General features: G+C 36.6%; 1 long non-coding RNA gene, 1 other non-coding gene and 1 pseudogene across 2 annotated transcripts; all 3 read left to right on the forward strand.

Annotated features, from left to right (window-relative positions):
• Window positions 1-1,725: 1,725 nt before the first annotated feature.
• On the forward strand, window positions 1,726-11,985 carry LOC114180816 (annotated as a pseudogene).
• A 222-nt stretch (window positions 11,986-12,207) lies between these two features.
• On the forward strand, window positions 12,208-12,512 carry LOC114181502. The gene is made up of 3 exons (XR_003603825.1): window positions 12,208-12,221; window positions 12,294-12,389; window positions 12,467-12,512. It is a non-coding gene; the product is annotated as an uncharacterized LOC114181502 (long non-coding RNA).
• A 1,190-nt stretch (window positions 12,513-13,702) lies between these two features.
• On the forward strand, window positions 13,703-13,809 carry LOC114182801. Its single transcript, XR_003604237.1, has one exon. It is a non-coding gene; the product is annotated as a small nucleolar RNA R71 (small nucleolar RNA).
• Window positions 13,810-16,271: the final 2,462 nt, after the last annotated feature.

Below are 16,271 nucleotides of genomic sequence, written 5' to 3' on the forward strand. Positions count from 1 at the left end.
AAGAAGGATGAAACGATGCAAAGGTTTGTTAGGAGAAGCACTAAGAGTAAAAAGATTCCATTATGTTTGAGGGAATGAGTGAGGGATATTTATGTGGGAAGAGGGGACCACTAGGGGTAGGAAATATGGCATGACTTCTCTCCTTTCTGTTATGAGGAATTTTCCCTTATTCCCTGAGCATAGAGATTTTGTTCCCTTTTTCATTTTTGCTGTCATATGCCTTTTGGAATACTCTTTAGCAGACCAAAAGTGCTAATAATATAGGATCTATCTTCCCACAATACTCTATTTGCTTTATTTCTGAATTTTTCTGCAGGAACCATCACATTGGTGCTTCCATTGAGCTCTCATGGCGGAAAACACGAGGATGAAAGAGCTTACTACGGAACTTAAACGTGTTTCTGACATCATTGCCCTTCATGATCAACAGGGCAAATCCACCCAACAGCATTTGGAACGTCTTGACTCGACTATTGTAAGACCCAGAAAAAATTAGAGTAAAGAAGGACACATGAGAAAAATTAATGGTTTGATTAATATTATTGATTTATTAATTTAATTAGGTTATTAAATTATGAAATATAAAATAACTATTATTTGAGTGATTTAAGTTATTGTTGTATTTATTTTAAATTTTAATATTATATAAGGTTACGAATATGTATATATAATTAAGTAGTGCATGTTATTACATGAGGATATAATTAGCTTGGCGATTGCAGAGTGAATTTGTGTGTACATGGGTTCGAATCCGACGGGCCGAATAGACTAGTTTTAATTATTTAATTTTGTTATTCGATTAAAGCATGTGCAGTTATGAGTTTATATTCTCTTGGTGCGTAAAGTAATGCGTGAAAGCTTACAGCTTGGTGGTTGAATGCATTTGTTTAGTGCGTATGTTACTGCCTTCGAACCTGGTTGGCTGAAAGTGAGTTGCTTTTAAATTCTTTTTTCTCCTTTAAGGAGTGGGGCCCACGAAAATGTGTTCAATTGGTTTCTCTTTCAGTTATGCGTGCGTGGAGTGCTTAATTTTTTATAGGATGCGTATAGTATATATAGGAAATTTAAATTTTGAGAATATTAAAGAAAAGATTTGGAGTAAGAGGGGTATATAGGTTAAAAAAGTTAGGGTTTTAGAAAGTCATGTTGCATAGCTTTTTCTTAATATGGTGGTTAAATTGCATGGAATCCCTTCTTCTATTGTTTCTGACCGTGACAAGACCTTCGTTAATTCTTTTTGGCGGCATCTTTTTAAACTACAAGGAACCTCATTGTGGATGAGTTTGGCTTACCACCCTCAAATGGATGGGCAATCTGAGGAGGCTCTTAACAAGTGTTTAGAGATGTATCTACGTTGCTTTATCTTTGAAAATCCTTCTTTATGGGTTTCATTTCTGCCTTGGGCAGAAACTCTAGTACAACAGTTCCTTTCAGACCTCCATTGGAATGACACCGTTCAAAATTTTATTTGGTCGAGACCCACCAACCATTATTCCTCACTCTGTTCGGGATGACACTCCATTTAATGTTCATGTTCAATTACTGCAAAGGGATCGATTACTAACTCAACTTAAGCATAATTTATCCCATGCTCAGTCTCGCATGAAGCATAATGCTGACAAAAAGCGTTCAGAAGTTACATTTAATGTTGGTGATTTTGTTTTCGTGAAATTGTAGCCATACCGCTAGCATTCTTTGCGCCTGCAACGCAATAAAAAATTATCCATGCGCTATTTTGGTCCTTTCAAAATTTTGGATCGAATTGGTACTGTTGCCTATAGGTTGGAACTCCCTACATATGCTAAAATTCATCCTGTATTCCATATTTCGTTGCTAAAAATGTGTAAAGGTACCCCAGATTCTCAATACATGCCTCTACCACTTACTACAATTGTCCATGGCCCTCAGTTCCAGCCTTTAGCTGTTCTCGACACTCGCAGAATTCAGATTCGTGACATGTGGGTTCCTCAAATTTTGATCCAATGGAAGGGTACTGGCGACTACACTTCGGGAACTTGTTTCATATATCCAAGATAAATTTCCTCTATTTGACCTTGTGGACAAGGTCCCTCTCGATGGAGAGGGTAATGTTATGATACAGAAGTGGGGAAACATCAAGGAAACACGTGGCAATGGATCCAAAGAAAGATGAAATGGTGCAGAGGTTTGTTAGGAGAAGCACTAGGAGTAAAAGGATTCCATTACGTTTGAGGGGACCACTAGAGGTAGGAAATATGGCATAACTTCTCTCCTTTCTGGTATGAGGAATTTTCCCTTCTTCCCTGAGCATAGAGATTTTGTTCCCTTTTTCGTTTTTGCTGTCATATGTCTTTTGAAGTACTCTTTAGCAGACCAAAAGTGCTAATAATACAAGATCTATCTTCCCACAATACTCTCTTTGCTTTATTTCTGAATTTTTCTGCAGGAACCATCACAGATACGTTCCAATATCTATGTCTACAAAAATTATCCATAGAATATATATATATATATATATATATATATATATATATATATATATATATATATATATATAAAAGACATTTAACAGTTTGATAATATAAACATAAAAATATATCAACAAATATTAATAAAAATTAAAAAGAGCAAAACAAAAAGTACAATCATCAATATAACACTACAAAAATAATAATTTTTATTAGTGGGTATTTTATAACCTCGAAAGTTAATTTCAATATGTCGTAACTGATTAATTAAGGAGACATTGGCAATCATAGGGGTAAACAAACGTAGGGGCAAAAATGTTTGTCCTATATGTTTCTTTTATCTCGAAAACTAAGTTTGAATGCTGCTTGTATGTCCAAGAAGATGTATAAATATATAAATCCTTCTGCTAAGAACTTTTTTTTGGTGACGTAAATAGTTTCATCCAGGTGAATGATGATACATGAAAATCTTTGGCAGAGAGAAAGTAAAATACGTGCAAGCGATTTTGAAAAGGTGAAAACTGATTTGCAGAGATATATTAAAAATATTGGGAAGAGGGTAAAAAGAGAGGGAAAGTAAAATATAGAAGATGATGCATATTTGATAATATTCCGTAGCATTGTCTCATTTATGGATTGTTTTCCTTATTGTCCAAGGATTTACTTTTGTGGAGCATCTGATAGAGAATTTAAGAGAGTTGTGATGAGATGATGAAGACTAAATATATATTAAATTGATTGCAGAGCAGAGTGTAGGTCCCAATGAGGAATCATTTTCAAGGATTAGGTTTTGGGTAGAAGACACCCAATTTTGACTAGAGATTAGTATGAAGAGATTAGTATGAAGAGAGTTTTACGTGTGTTGGAGGACACAGAGGTGAATGAAGACAAATATTCGAAGGATTAAAGAAAGCGATTCAAAAATTTGATACGGAGGAGAGAAGAAATGAGTTCTCGTGCGGATTCAAATGGAAAAATGGGAGAATTCTCGTAGCTCTACGTAGCGGCTTATACAAAACTTTCTTCTTTGTCATTTTCTGTGCATGGGAGTTGACATGTTGCATATTTTAGGAACACTTGCAGAGACTCAAAGAATTTTTGAATCAACCTCTGCAAAACAGATTTCGGGCTCTCCAACATAATTATCTTGTGATTTCAGGTCTGCTGCTTACACATACTTGCATTTCACCTTCAGAAAGTAAACAAACATACTTGCATTTCACCGATTTCTGTGTGTTTATCAAAACCCATTTTCAATTAGCTCTGCATTCCCTCTTGCAGTTTCAACTCAGCTCTTTAAAAGTGAAATAGAAAAAACGTTGTTCTACAAGCACTACAAAAAAACAATTTTTAATTTGAATCCAACACAACATTACATGTAAAAATGATCAATGAAAATTTTGTTAACCTTACTTTTAATTTGAACATAATTTGTTGGATGGTGGGATTATGATGATATCATTCTATAATTCCTTACGAATTTTGACATTTACAATGTGATCTACACAAATCTCTGATGCAAATATTACTATAACTGATCCAAAGCCCGGAAGCCTGGAGCTGTGGAAACTAAAATTATAATATCTCGATCCCCTGAGCAAACTCATGCAACCCAAAGTCTTATTCAGGCATTTGTCATGAGTGAGAGGGAGTTTGGTTGATCTCTCTATTTGTGTAATATACTAATACGTATGTTTCTCTAGTCTGGAAGTTGTACTTGAGCTTTTCTGCTTAATTTTCTTCCTGTCTTAATTTTTAGTAGGCATGTAGTATAATTTGTGAAATATTATCCTATAGAAATATGACTATGCCCCCCTATGTGCTTTTATGTGTATTTATTTGGTTTGATTTTTCCAATTATGAAGTTACAACTTGTGTTTAATTGATTTCATTTTGACCGATTCCAAACCTTCTAAATCTCACAGAAAACCTAGGTCAAGTGAATGAGCACTGTTTTGAGGCTTGGCGAAGATAAGGGGTTTCAACGTCTTTGGTATATTTAGCTCAAGCAAATTGGTGTATGCTTTACTCCTAATCTTGGACATGTAAGCAAATTGGTGTAGGGTTTTGACGTCTCTTTTTTTTTTTTTTTTCTTATTTTGATCATAAAAGTTGTCATTGTGACTTCTATCTAGTACTTGTCTTTTTAATACATAATGACAATGGGAGCACCCATATATAATGTGCATTTTTCTAGTCTTAATAAAAAGGTTCACTAATAATTCTTAATTAGTATTGTGGCGAAAAAAGTTTTTTAGCATCCTTACCTTCACAGTAAACAATATCATTTCAATTTGGATGTTACTTTTCGTATTTCGATTAATGAATTCTCGGATTTTTAATCAGATGAAGTGAGAATGTGGGTATTCGAAGAAACATTACCGATCGGGGAGAAGCTCACAGATGTTATCAACAAAACCAATGTAAGGCCACTCAAGCATTTCATTCTCATTGTGCATACATTGTATTATTTTTTTTTAATCAATATTAAATAATTTACTGTTCTTTTTTGCCAGGAGAATGTTAAGTATCTCCCTGGGATTAAGCTCAGTAAAAATGTTGTTGCACATCCAGACCTTGAATTTGCAGGTTCCAAATAAATTGTTCACTTTTTTTCCAAAAATAAAACCTTGCACCTACTACCAAAAGAGCCAAGATTTTTATTAGAGAGAACCCAAAACTCCATAACTGTGTACCTTTGTTCGATTTTGATTTTTAAACTGTGTTTTATGGATAACTTGTATTATGCTCTGAATGGTTGATTATGTAGTTAAGGATGCCAACATGCTGGTGTTTGTAACCCCACATCAATTCGTGGAAGGAATATGCAAAAGGCTTGCAGGGAAAATAAGGGCAGATGCAGAGGGAATTTCTTTATCAAAGGGATGGAGGTCAAGAAAGAAAGGCCAAGCATGATCTCAAATCTCATTACCAAACAACTAGGAATCAATTGGTCAGTGTTAATGGGGGCCAACATAGCAAATGAGGTAGCAAGAGGATATACAACACTGTTTAATCTATATACTTAGGGAAACTTATAGATAACAACTTATGCTGCGATCTTCACTGTTTGAACAGATAGCAATGGAGAAATTTAGTGAAGCAACAGTTGGACATAATCAAAACAAATCAGCAGCAGATAGATGGGTTCAGTTTTTTTGCACTCCTTATTTCAATGTGACAGCTGTGAGTAACAAAGTAGTGAAAAACCTGGAAAAATAGTTTTGAATGGGAAAAAATATGCCTAAATCCCTAGGAATCTTATGTAATCAGTAATAGCAAAAACTACCCTAATGGAAAAATCATTCAATTATAATGATTATTCCTACTTGTTTACTAATCCTGAGTAATTTTAAACTAGTAAGTTGTGAGATACACTTCAAGCATATGGTTTTTGCATTATCATTAATAGGTCCAGGATGTTAAAGGCGTCGAACTCAGAAAAATGTTGTGGCCATAGCTGGAGGTATGTTATACAGTAAATTAGTAACTGCAATTCATTCTCCCCCTTTCTAGTTTCTGTTAATGTTGACAAATTGGATGCAAATGGTGTAAATGGGAGAGCTACTGATAGAGAATAAAGACTTTCTCATATTATTGAAGTATGAAAACAGTGGTGTTTATATACACTGAGAAAGGAGTAACAAACTCAACAGAAAAACAGAAAATAAACCCATGCACGTAACCATGCCCCATGCATAGGCCCATACACATTGACTTAAATCTCAACATGCCTCCTTAAGTCAAAATCGAACAATTCCCAGAGATTCTCTAAGTTTACAAAATCTAGCAGCCTTCAAAGGCTTTGTAAAGATATCTGCATTCTGATCTTCTGTGCTGCAGTGCTCTACTTCAAGCTTCTTGTCATTAACTTGCTCTCTCAAGAAATGAAACCTCATCTCTATATGTTTGCTTTTTCCATGAGCTGATGGGTGTTTAGCTAAGTCTATTGCAGACTTATTATCAACAAACTGTGTTGGTGGTTGGATTAAACCTGCATTCAGCTCCTTCAACAGCATCCTAAGCCATGCAGCTTGACACGCAGCCTGCGCAGCAGCTATATACTCTGCTTCATAGGAGGAGAGAGCCACCACGGGTTCCTTGACTGAATTCCAGGATACTGGTCCTTCGCCATAGTAAAAAATGTGACCTGCAGTACTTTTCCTGTCTTCCTTGTCACCACACCAATCTGCATCTGCAAATCCCACCAACTTCATCTCACCCCCTAGCTTCTTGCATGGAAACATTATACCAAGGTTACACGTTCCACGCAAATAACGTAAGGTTCGCTTCACGGCATTCATATGGCTAACTTTTGGGCTCTGCATATGTCTGCTAATAATGCCAACACCATAGCTCAAATCGGGTCCGGTGTTACATAAGTATCTCAGACTCCCAATGATTCTTCGAAACTCTGTGTGATCAACATCTTCCTCCTCAGTGCACCTTTCTAATCTGAGACCCATTTCCGTTGGAGTTACTGCAGCATTGCAATCCTTCATCCCGAACCTGTTGAGAAGATCACGTGAGTATTTCATCTGATGCATAATAGTTCCAGCTTCTGTGAACTGGAACTCAATGCCTAGGAAGTAGTTGAGTCTTCCCAAATCACTCATCTCAAATTCACTATGCATTTGAGACTTAAATTCTGCAATTGCTTTTGGCTTGCTCCTGGTCAACAACATATCATCCACATAAAGACATACTATTATTTTCTCTTCTCTGTCTTGATCTTTCCAGCACTTGGTGTACACCCCTTGTTCAGAAACACATCTCATAAAACCAATCTTCTCTAAGAACTGATTGATCCGATGGTTCCAAGCTCTAGGAGCTTGTTTAAGCCCGTAAAGTGCCTTATTAAGCCTGTACACCTTGTGCTCTTCTCCTTTGACTATGAAACCCAATGGTTGTGTTACATATATTTCCTCCTCCAAATACCCATTCAAGAAGGCAGATTTTACATCTAGTTGGTGCAAGGACCAACCCTCCCACGTTGCCATTGCAACAATGATTCTAACAGTCTCCAATCGAGCCACAGGGGGCATAGATTTCTCCATAGTCAACTCCTGCTTTCTGGAGAAATCCTTTGGCGACCAATCTCGCCTTGTACCTCACAATTCACCCTTAGGATTGGCTTTTATTTTATAGACCCATTTCAGAGAGATTGGTCTTTTGTCTGGTGGTGGTTCAACCAGTGTCCACGTCTTGTTTTTCTCTATGGCTTCAATCTCTTCCTCCATGGCTCGCACCCAATGAGTGTCCCGAATAGCATCATAGAATTCTATCTGATCTACCTCAGCTATCAGGGCGAAATGCACGAAATATCCATTCTCCGTTACCGCTAGATCATTGAAAACTTCATAATCTTTGAAACGTGTAGGTGGTTAAGTAACACGCTGTGATCTTCTAGTTTGTACATGAGGCTCCTGCTGCCCTGTTACATCGCCTTCAACATCATCAGTTAGTGAAATTGTTGGTGATGTACCTGATTGAGTTTCTTGACTTGTTTCTTGCCAGTTCCAACACGAGCTTTTGTCAACCACCACATCTCTACATATGATTACCTTTCGAGAGTTTGGATCAAACAATTTATAGCCACCTGTTACGTGATAGCCAATCAAGACTGCCATAGCACCTTTGTCATCAAGTTTGCTCCGTGTTTGATCTGGAATGCGATGATAACAAAGAGAGCCAAAAACTCTCATGAGTTACATCCGGTTTCTGACTAGACCAGGCTTTCTCTAGTGTTATATCATCAAGCTTCTTTGTTGGTGAACGATTCAAAACATAGGCAGCAGTTGAAACCGATTCTCCCCAGAGATATTTTGGAACACCCTTGCTTTTGAGCATGCACCTTACCATGTTAAGCAGCGTCCGATTCCTCCTTTCTGCAGTACCATTATGCTGCGGCGTATATGGTGGTGTTGCCTCATGAGCTATTCCATTTTCAGCACAAAAATTCTTGAATTTAAGAGAGTTGAATTCTCCCCCACCATCAACACGAAGCCTCTTCAACTGCTTGCTGCACTAATTTTCAACCAGTGACTTGAACTGCACAAACACTTCAAACGCTTCACTCTTCTTTCGCAAGCAATACACCTATAACATTTTCGTGTAATCATCTGTAAAAGTAATAAAGTACTTGCTACCCCCAGGTGTTTCAACCGGCAATGGACCGCAAATATCTGAATGTATTAGCTCAAGTTTCTCCGAAGTTTTCAAAGATACCTCTTTAGAGAATTTTCTCCGTGTTTGCTTGCACTCCATGCACTCTCTACATACTTCGTCTGGAACACACATATGAGTAATACCAACTACCATTTTCTTTTGTCCAAGTTCTCTCAAGTCCCGAAAGTTAAGATGTCCAAACCTGAGATGCCACAGCCATTCGCACTTGCCACTGACAGCAGCAAAACATTGGTGCTTCAATGCATCCATCTTAACCTGAAAGGTCCGATTGGAGGACAGACCAGCATGTATAACCAGCTTCTGAGTTTGATCAAAGACACGTAAGGATTTATCTTCAAGCATCATCTTGAAACCTCTTTGCATCAATTGGCCTAAGCTCAGAAGGTTTGATTTCAACCCGGGCACATATAGAACGTTTTCAATTATCACGTTCTTGCCATCACTGTTTCGCAACACAACTCTACCAGTACCTTTTGCTGTGAGAGAACTATTATCTGCAAAACGTATCTTTTCTTGACTTACATCCCTTATTTGCACGAACCAATCCTTCTTCCCAATCATGTGTGTGGAGCACCCAGAGTCCAAGTACCACAAATTTTCACCGTCAAGCTTCGCATCTGTCTCAGCCATCAACATAACAGCCTCTTCATCAGAGTTTTCTTCCTCTGCAAGATGAACACGCGCATTCTTCTTTGGTCTGTTCTTGGCTCCGTCACCATCCCAGAAGTCTCGTGCATAATGCCCGAACTTTTGGCAGTTATAACACTTGACTTTTTTCTTGTCATACTTCTTCTCTTTATCTTCTCCAGAATTTTGTTTCTGATCTTTGTTCCTCTGCTCATCCGACTCTCCCTTCTTCTTTGTCTTAGATCCTTTCTTGGAATCTTTTTTTTGCTTTCCATTTGTTCTTGCATGAAGAACTTGCTCTTGATAGGTTCTCCGCTCAAACATGCGCAACTCGTGGGCTTCAAGCGAATGTTGCAACTCCTGGAAGGTTAGGGCATCCAGATCTTTCGTCTCTTCAATGGTAATTACAAGATGATTGAATCTTGGAGGAAGTGACCGCAACACCTTGTTCACGATATGTTGTTCAGACACTTTGTCACCGCAAGAACGCATGCCGTTAACAAGTTCTTGAATCTTGTTGAGAAACCCAACCACCGAGTCACTTTCTTCCATGATGAGGAACTCGAATTGCCTTTGCAGAGCCTGCAACTTCACTTTCTTATGTTTATCCCTCGCACCATACGTAGCCACCAAGATATCCCACGCTTCTTTGGCTGTGCCCGCCATGGAAATCCTATTAAAGATCGGTGAGCTAACACATTGATAGATCAAGTACCTTGCCTTGCCATCTAACTTGTGTTGAATCTTGTAAGCCTTCTTATCATCATCAGTAGCCTTCGCACCCGGTGGTGAAACTCCATGCTCAACAACTTCAGCCACATCTTGAAAGATGAAGATCACATTCATCTTAATCTTCCAATCGTTGAACATGCTACCATCAAAGATAGGTAGACCCCCTTGTATCATCCCACCCATATTAGCCATGCTACACCACGAACCAGATCAAGAATGCACATGAACCTTTCTTGATTACGAACCAAGACACCACTCCTTCCACTTTGCACTCTCACTTAATTGCACTATACATAGCTTCTAATTGGTTGCAGGCACACACAACTCACGTCCTTGGACCGTAAAGAGCTCTTGATACCATGTAAATGGGAGAGCTATTGATAGAGAATAAAGACTTTCTCATATTATTGAAGTATGAAAACATTGGTGTTTATATACACTGAGAAAGGAGTAACAAACTCAACAGAAAAACAGAAAATAAACCCATGCACGTAACCATGTCCCATGCATAGGCCCATACACATTGACTTAAATCTCAACAAATGGGACATGTTTTGTTGATGGCTTGGAAATGGGGAATAACACAAAAGTAAGTTTAAAGGATTGATTTGATGCCTCAGAAATTTTCTCCCCCAAGTTTCTTGTTGGTTTTCTTATTTTATACATATATATATATATATATATATATATATATATATATAGGTTGCAATAATGAGAATTGGCCTGAAAGAGATGATGACATTTTCAAAGATGTGCTTTCCATCTGTTAAGGATAGTACCTTTATGGAGAGTTGTTGTGTAGCTGATCTTATCACAACATGCAGTAAGGACACTGAATGGCTTCACCTTATTTTTCAATGTTTATTTATCACGGTTTCATTAAAACCTTATTATTTTGTTGCAGTGGGAGGGAGAAATAGGAAAGTTGCCGATGCTTATGCCAGAAATGGAGGGAAGAGGTGTGTTTTTCCTTCCTAGTTCACAATTCTTGGATGAGTAAAATATAATTATCTTTTGCTGATATGACAGGTCTTAGATCCCTTAGTTTTTGTAAGTACCTCGCTGAGATGCACTCTATGCTTAGAAATCAGTTACTAATCTTTTAGTAAAAATTATATAGTCTTTCATGTTATTTGAGTCTTTATACTTTGATTAGTGTTTTCCTTAGTAAAAATCCTAATCCTGAACCATAAATGTTATAAACATGCATACACAAATGAATTATTAGAGAATAAAGTCTCGTGTCTAGAAGAGGAAAATGAAATGCTAGGGAAAGTCTCGCGTCTATTTATTTACTTGATTTCATTTTAACTTAATTTTTTCACCTTATTTTAACTTGATTTCCCTTATTTTATCATTTGGTTGCAAGAAAAGTAATTTAGCTTGTGAATTTTTTGTCCTTCCTTATCTCATATGTCGCTTCTCTTTCGCCACTTTCTTTTATTCTGTACCATATAACCCTCTTTAGCATCTTTAGTTTTAAGATTGAGGTTAATTTTTATCTACTATACAATTAAAACATTGTCCATAAAATTAAAACTTAATTGTATATAATGGTATTTGAATCTGTAGGGGTCACTGGCAGTTGTTGGTAATTCTTCCTCAGAAGTTTGTTGTGGTTCTTTTGTGTTCATTACACAAGAAGCCTAACACTTTGAAAATTAAAAGTACATTACAAGTGTAAGTTTTTTTATTAACTTATTTTGTGTTATATAATTTAATTTTACTAAGTTCCATATTAGGCACAATTTCAATATACATTAAATTTTACAGAGCGGTTGAGGCTCATTCCAAGTTGCAAGGACAACAAATCACTTCTAAAAAGAAGTTGCAAGAGCTACTGAAAATGCATGAAACTATCACAAGGGTTTATGTACAAAGAACGGGCGAACCTTTATGGGTTATATCGGAAGACATGGAAAGGGATGTTTTTATGTCAGCAGCAGAAGCCCAAGCTCATGGAATTGTAGATCTTGTAGCAGTTGAGTAAAAAATTGGTGGCAAAGGTTATTCTAATTAAATACAGGATTGGAAATTTAATTTTTTACTCTATCTTACTTTACATTTTAAAATAAAATCTCTAAGAGTTAATCTATTAATATAATATATATAATTAATATAGGCTATAAATAAGGAATATAGAATATATAAATAAGGAATATAGAATATAAGTAATTCACGGTTAGGATAGATCTAAACCTGCTTATTATATTCATTGCGCCAACTGTAAGTAGTTAATCTTCAAACTATTGAAATACAATTATCAAATTTATGATATTATATGAATTTAACTTGTAGTGCTCACGTCAACCGGGAAGCTATGAGTGTGGATATTATACCATGAGGCACATGCATAGAATCATATCCGCAAACATTGTTGACTCATGGGATATGGTAATATGTACAATTTATAAATCACATCTTAAGTATTTATCACTAAAAGATTATTGACTCAACCATTCATAGTGTAGATTTTCAATGACACATCTCCAATGGATCAAGGAGTCTTGAAGGAAGCTCGTGAGCAGTGGGCTTCGTTTCTTTTAAGTGTTTATATAAGATGATGTTAGGTGTTTTATGACTTATAAAGTAATTCGTTTTGGAGTAGTATTATGTTGATCTCTTGGCAAGCGTACCAAAAGCCAACTGTAGTATAATGATTTGAAGTAAGAGTGTCGAACCCACGAGGAATGAATTCAGTTAAAATAATTAATTATCTCGATCAGCATATATATATATATACAGAAATTTTAATTTGATATATCATTGATGTTTAAACTAATTTGCATAAACAAATACAGTAAAAGTAGAAAATTAGATAAAAGTTCTTCCTCTCCCTCACACTCATTTTTTTCTTTCTTTCTCTCTGGTTCCTCCAACACCTCCTCCTCTACAACCAGGTTGTCTCTAATCCCTCTTCCCACAATCTTATCACTTCTGGTAGTAATTGAATTACAGTGCTCTTTCAGATTAGTCTGAGTGTTGGCCGAAAATTGACCTGCTTGCTGATCTGATAATTGCTTAGCCAACTGTCCAACCTGTACTTCAAGATTTCTGATTGAAGCTTCTGTATTTTTCTGATTGGTCAAAGAAGCTTGCATAAACTTTTCTAAAGTATCCTCCAGTTTAGTTGTTCTGTCATGCACAGAAGGATACTGTTGTTGTTGCTGTTGGTAAGGAGGTTGTCTATTTGAAGGACCAACATCTTGCTTCCATCCAAAATTCTGATTTGGATTGTTTCTCCACCCCTGTGAAAAGTTGTTATTATTGGAGAAATTTCCTGGTCTTCCTTGGTTACTCACATATTGAACTTCTCCTTGTGAGCTACTCTGATAAGAACAATGACCATTTGGATGATCGCCTCCACAAAAGTCACATCTCATGGGTTGTTGATTGGGAGAAGATTGCACAACTTGCAACTGCTCTGGTAATTTAGACATTTGTTTGTTAATGCTTCAATCTGTTGAGTCAGAATTTTATTCTGAGGTAAGATCGCATCTGTAGTACTAAGATCAAGCACTCCTTTCCTCTAAACAGTTTGCCTATTATGCTAAGCTTGATGATCTGTGGATGCTAATGCCTCAATGATTCTTGTTGCTTGCTCTGCATCTACAATCATCATTGTTCCACCTGCTGCTGCATCTAATATCATCTTGGTGTCAGGCCTCAGACCATTACAGAATATGTTCAGCTAAGCAATATCCTCGAATCCGTGATTTGGGCGTTTCCTCAATAAGGAATTGAACCGCTCCCAAGCTTCATAGAATGGCTCATCTGGTCCTTGCTTAAACGTTAAAATATCAGCTTCGGCTTTGATGTAGCGAGATGGTCGAAAGAATCTGTTTAAGAATTTCTCCTCAACATCCTTCCAACTGTTCAAACTCTGATTTGGATGTGACTTAAGCCATTCCTTTGCTTTACCTGCCAAATAAAAAGGAAACAAACGCATGTATACATGCTCAAGATCTCCTTCTTGAAAGCCCATGGTTCCTATCAATTCATAGAATGTAGAGAGATGAGTGTATGGATCTTCATTATCCATTCCAGTGAATTGATGAGAATTGATCAAGTTGAGGAAAGCTGGCTTCATCTCCAAAGTTTTGGTGGTGGATGGTATTGCTATGCTAGAAAAATATCTCGGCCCTTGTTGCATAGCATAGTCTCCAAGTGTCTTCCTGGCTGGAGCTGGTCTTTGATTCTCCATGTTTTCTGATTGAGGTGTGATGAAAGTACTGGAAGATTCTTTCCTTGTCTTTCCTTGCTTCTTTTTGCTTTTGCCTCTGTTCCTTCTAGCTGTCTTTTCTATCTCCGGGTCAAATGCTAATCGATCTTCAGGAACCTGACATCTTAAGAGCATAAATCAAAACAACTCAAGCAAGGATTAGTACAAAGGGAAAATTTAATAAGCTATCTAATAAAGAAAAAAATATACATAAAGCTGGATGAGATAACTAGAAGTTTCAAAAGAACACCGTTCCCCGGCAACGGCGCCAAAAATACTTGTTGATCTCTTGGCAAGCGTACCAAAGGTCAATTGTAGTATAATGATTGAAGTAAGAGTGTCGAACCCACGAGGAACTGATTCAGTTAAAATAATTAATTATCTCGATCAGCATATATATATATATATATATATATATATATATATATATATATATATATATATACACAGAAATTTTAATTTGATAGATCATTGATGTTTAAACTAATTTGCATAAACAAATACAGTAAAAGCAGAAAATTAGATAAAAGTTCAGTAAAAGAAACTGGTATTGAATTTCATCTATCTCCCTTGTCTGTAATCTGGATGAATACAATATATAACATCTGAAAATACCAATATTGATGCACACTCAAAAATCATTTATACCGATCCCTCACGTATAAAATTCATAAGATTAGTTCCCTGAATATTGATTCCTCACATATTCAACAAACTATCAAGCATTAGGATCGAGTGTTAAAAGCAATTGATATATTGAGATCTATTCCTAGCATCACAGTATATCAAGTATCATTGTTCAAATCAGATTTTCAGAAATACTTTCCAGTCAGATCTAAAAATCAAAATCAAAACATCTATTGATCAGATAGAAGTAAGCATTAAGAGCAGAACAATAATACCCATATTGAGTAAAACAGAAATGCTATATATAAATATCACCAGATTACATCCAAGTTCGAGTAGATTACATTCAATCCCAAGGAAAGAGATTAGCCGCTCATGGTAGCTATCAAAATCCTAAAAACTAAAGAAGAAGAAGAAATATGATCTGTGTTTGCTCGTGGTCACCGCTCTGCAGCAAGGATCAGTTCTTCTCCCAAAATCTCCAGCTAATCTGCAGTTCTGAACCTCCAAAATATATATACAGCCCGAACTCTCGCTTGGGCTACTGAATCTCGCTTGGGCGAGATAGAGTACTTCAACATGAAGGAAGGGTCTCGCTTGGGCCACTCATTCTCGCTTAGGCGAGATAGAGTTCTTCAGGTTGAAGAAAGGTCTCGCTTGGGCGACCATGTTCTTGCTTAGGCGAGAACTGAAAACTGCATCTTGGCTTCTTCATGAAATCTCGCTTAAGCGAGATCAAGCTCGCCTGAGCGAGAAAGGCGGCAAGTGTCTCGCTTAGGCGAGAAGACTTTAACTTTTGGGCGAGCCTGTCCTAGCTTGAGCGAAACACCTTAATTCTGAGCGACCTGTAGCAGATTTTCCTCCTTTTCTTCTCTATTTCTTGCTTTCTCCTTCACTCTTCTTGAGTTCTCTTTAATCTTTCCTGAAAAACACACAAAATAGGATCAAATGATTTCTTTAATTCAAAACTTGGAAGCATGTGATTGAAACTTAGATTTAGGGAGAATGAATATGAAATGAACACCATTAAAAGCATAAGTGTCATATTATATTTCATATAAACATTAGATTCTATTTCATGTAAATATTAGATTGAATGAGATTTGTTTTCTGGATGTTTTGGGTAATTATATACAAGTTTGGTATGTGGTAAAAAGCATAAACGATTTTTTCATAAAAAAAATAATAAATCACATTTTATACCGGTTGAGGTCATACTTGGTGTAAAATGTGTAATTGTTATACCGGTTGGAATTATAATCAGTATAAGAAGTCATTTTTTCTTATGTAACTTTCCATTTCCAAGAGGACTTTCTAGAAATGGTATAAAAAATATTTTTTTATACCTGCCATGGAACCGATATAGAAAGATCAAACCTTCTATATCGCCTACATCTATACCGATGCTAGAATCGGTATAAAAAGCC

The sequence above is a fragment of the Vigna unguiculata genome, chromosome 4, assembly GCF_004118075.2.
Source record: "Vigna unguiculata cultivar IT97K-499-35 chromosome 4, ASM411807v1, whole genome shotgun sequence".
Classification (NCBI taxonomy): Eukaryota; Viridiplantae; Streptophyta; class Magnoliopsida; order Fabales; family Fabaceae; genus Vigna; species Vigna unguiculata.